The sequence below is a fragment of the Meles meles genome, chromosome 13, assembly GCF_922984935.1.
Source record: "Meles meles chromosome 13, mMelMel3.1 paternal haplotype, whole genome shotgun sequence".
Taxonomy (NCBI): Eukaryota; Metazoa; Chordata; class Mammalia; order Carnivora; family Mustelidae; genus Meles; species Meles meles.
Window position 1 is genome coordinate 72,265,761 of NC_060078.1, and position 4,245 is coordinate 72,270,005.

The window sequence follows — 4,245 nt, forward strand, 5'->3', positions numbered from 1 at the left end:
GTCTTCCTTTCTTTGCAATAGCAGCAACGGGGACTTTAAATCCACACGAGACCATCTCAGTTATTATATGGAAATTCCGTTCTTATGGAGACCAGAGGACACTTGCAGGTATAAAGGTAACAGAAATCCCTGGAAACAATTGCAAACTGCTGACCGGCTGCACGTTACTGATTTGCTGGAGGATGGCTTAGGGATTTTAAACAACCATCGTGCCTGAACTGATGTGAGTGTTGGGGGAAGATTAATGTGCCTTAAAGTTCCCTTTGGCCTCCCAGCGTCCCTTCCTGGGCCTGAAACTCATTCTCCCAGTGAGCGGAAATGCTTCCTTGGCTGAGTCCCTTTTTATGACTTTGATTTACAGAAGCTTCCCAAAAAATAAATACCAGTTGATTACTAGGTCAGAGCCTCTGAAGAGCTTTCCAAAAGCCTTGGAGGGTCAGGAAGACAAACTGGAACAACGTTTGCAAAATAATCCCTGTTGTTTGTCTGTCACTTTAGTGGGGGCTGAGACACTGATTATATCGGGGCTCCTCACCATCACCTTATAAGGCAGATAGGCGTTTTTTAAACTACTTTTTACAGATAAAGAAAGGAGATTCAGCGAAGAGATTTGCCCAAGATTACTCAGCTGGCCAGGGGCAGCCTCCTCCTGGACCTTCGTCCCAGATCTCAAAGCCCCTGGGCTTCCCACGTTGCCTCCCTCCCAGAAATATTACAGCGAAGCCTGCCAGGATGTAGGAGACTTCAGAGATGTTTGTCCCAGCGGCTGAGCCACAGAGGCTGGGTTTACAGAGCCACTAATTTAGCCTGGTCGCTCCTTGTGGTCTGCAGAACGAGGAAGAGCTGTACATTTCAGGCATGGCTAGCCCAGGGGTTCTCGCCAAATGTCCATTCTGGGGCATCTCACAGTTCTACTAGACACACACAGACACAGACACACACACAGACACACACACGCATACACATCTACACACACAGAGACAGACACACACTCCCTCTCTCTCTGCTGGAAAATCCAAACATGACCTGTTTTATTTATATTTATCGGCCTGAATGTGAGCTGCCAGCCAGGCCTTGCTGACTTGCATCACCATCGTGCGCTGCTGTGGGCCCATGTCTGCTCCCCCAAGAACAGAAGAGCCTCAGGCCCGCAGCGACGCCTCATCACCTCCCGGGAGCCAGAAAAGCTCCAGCAGCCACCTCAGGCATGCCCCTCTAAGCGAAGGAAGCGGCAGGACCCAGGCTCTAGCATTCGTGTTCCCTTCCCAGGACAGAAAGAGCTCACACGGTTGGAGAGCCCACCATGCGCCCTACCCAGCTCACGCATTCGCCCTCCATCGCGCAGGTGAGGACACAGTTTCCAAGAGTGGATGTCTACTCTTGGAAGAGTGGTGTCTACCACACAAATTCCCACCGGTGCTGTAAAGAGTACGAAAGACCTGCCCGGTGGTGCTGCCGGGGTGTTTAGAAAGAAGATTTGGTCTAACGGTCAGAAAGCCCCTCCTGAGCAAGTCCCCTTTAAGCTGGATCCAGAAGGATGACGAGGGGATGGTGAAGGTGCGAGGTAGGGTTGGGGCAGGAAGGAACAGTCCGAGAGCAGGACTAGGGAGCGAAGCTTGGGACAGAGCAGAGCATCGGAGGCACAAAGAAGGCCAGGGTGGTGTAGTTGGTGGACAAAACAAGGAGGCGAGCCAAGAGGTTAGGAGGGAAAGCAGGATCCAGACTAGGGAAGGCCTTGGAAGCTAAGGATTTGGGATCATTCTGTGATGTTACAAGGTTAAATCGTTTTTGTAAATGATGGAAGTAGCAGGACCTTTAGAACACTCTTCCTATGAGGAAATAGTCCGAATTTTACACGATCTGTTTTCCAAGGGACGTCTGGAGCATAACCAACCAGTTGCTAAGCTGCGGAGTCTCTCTATCAACGGTGCCAGTTTCCATCTTTTCTTCTCTGTGCATCTTCCCTTCTCTCTTTTTTTTCCCCCCTAAGATTTTTATTTATTTATTCATTTATTTGTCAGAGAGATCACAAGTAGGCAGAAAGGCAGGCAGAGAGTGAGGGGGAAGTAGGCTCCCTGCTGAGCAGAGAGCCTGATGCGGGGCTCCATCTCAGGACCCCGAGATCATGACCTGAGCAGAAGGCAGAGACTTTAACTCACTGAGCCACCCAGGTGCCCCCTGTGCATCTTATCTTCTTACCTACAGTGTAGTTCCTCGGTTTCAAAGATATCGCACTTTTTAGAACACACTCCCCTACAGCCCTAGTTATTTACTATTAGAGTAAGCAATTGTTGATAACGCCTCTCTTTGAGAGTAAAAGAAATAAGCCATCTGATTGGTCTGTACTGGATGAAAATAAAAGGAATAATCCAACCCAGCTTGACAGACGACATGATAGATTTTCTTACTCTACAGGTCAACTTACACTTTCTCTGGAATGTGTGACTAGTTAGTGAAAAAACTGGTGCCTCCGCACAGAGATCTGTCTGATTACAGTGGCATCATGTTCAGAGTAATTTGTTCATCTTAGTGCGTAATATACCAAGAACGAATTAACGCCCTGCCCTGTCATGAAAACTGCAGCGGAGCTTTGCGCAGTGGCAGTATCGTAGCCAATGAGGTTTATCCGAGGCGCGATTATTGCTAATTGAAAACTGCAGCGGGAATGAATTGGAATACATTAGGTTGCAAGTGTCAGAAACTCAACTTGAATTCACTGAAGAACAAAGCCCATCTATGGGAAGGTTCCTGGTATGATAAGTAGGCTCTGAATAAAGATGGTAGCTCCCATGTGGTTGAATGAGCCCTTCTCAAGAGAAAGTGTAAGGACCTATTTAGAAACTGTCCCTGCTCCCCTTCCCCCAGGGGATTTACTTGGAGACAAGTCCGAGGAAACCAGCTCCAGGTAACAAAGCCCAGATACAAGGGTGGGTCAGGCCAGGTGGAGACATCTGATCAGTGGGGGTTTGCATACTGTCTCCCTGGTTACCAAGGAGTAGGGACCCCCGCCCTCTGGGAGCCTTTTTGGCGCCAATCCTAATCAAGGTGTAGTAGGCTGGTTCTAATGTCTACTAGGATAAATTGTAATTCACTTGGTCACCTAGCATCACTGTGGAGTTTCCTGTGTGTGTTATAATTTCATGGGTCACCTCTGCGCGGCCAGGCCCGACCGCAAGGCCTAAACTAAAAGCTAGTCTGTGAAACAGAGAAGGGTCGCCCTCTCTGGTAAGAGGTGCGGCCCCGAACGTTTGGTTAGATTCTTGATGCTTGGCATGAAATAAAGCTTTGCTTGACCGTCGCCTTATATCAGTCTCGCTCCTTTAATCACGGACCCATTATTTGGGCATAACAAAAGGAGATATTGTCTGGACAAGCATTAATTACAACCACAGGTGTCTACTCTTTAAACTTTGGGGCTTGTTCTAGAAAGCTGTCAGAAGAACACCGTATAGTAAAAAAAGAGCACGACTCTTCGGGTTTGAAACTTACTAGGGCTGAGACCTTAGCAAATGACAAACTCTTTGGACTTTTCTTCAGCCAAAAAAGAAAAGACCATTTAAAGATGTAATGAGAATGTGTATTAAAACAAAACTCAGCACAGCGCCAGAGACTTGCGGAGGGTAAATACCATTAGCACCGTTCTTCTCTTTGTCCACTGGGGAATGAGGATTAACCACTCTGTGTGTGCATATAGTGCTAGGACAGTTCCTGACATATGGCAAGAGCTCAATAAATGCTGCAATTACCATCATTTTGATGATTGTTTCCATTTCCCTACAAGAATACCCCTAAGTGAATCCAATGGCTTCCCAAAATGCCCACCTTCCTGGGGGAAATCGACATAAGAAGGTGTTGACCTTTTTTCTTGATCTTCTTGTCATCTTCATGCCAGGAATTGTTGCTGCTCTGCGGTACCCAACAGACTTTAGACACTTAGTCAATATTAATTAATGATGTTGGGGTCGGTGTGCCAGCTCTTTGACACTAGAAATTTTTATGCCAACAAAGCCAAGGTAGAATCCAGCAGCCATGCTGCTGTCTGCTCTCGGATGTAATCGCTGCACACTTTGGTCCTGTTCCCCATGCTGTTCCTGCCACTTAACTAGCCCGGTTTTGCTGCCTTTACACTGACTATATTGATGCCCCTATGAAAGCCCCTTCAGGAATAATCCTTCCTCATTTTTCTCTTTCTGTAGCTGTGGGGGATTGCAAGACCTCATCTCTCCCTCAGCTAGGGATTGCTTA

The 4,245-nt window shown here is 47.6% G+C and overlaps 1 pseudogene; it reads left to right on the forward strand.

The window, feature by feature from the left end:
* The first annotated feature begins 2,586 nt into the window (after positions 1-2,586).
* Positions 2,587-2,741, forward strand: LOC123955819 (annotated as a pseudogene).
* The last annotated feature ends 1,504 nt before the right edge of the window (positions 2,742-4,245 follow it).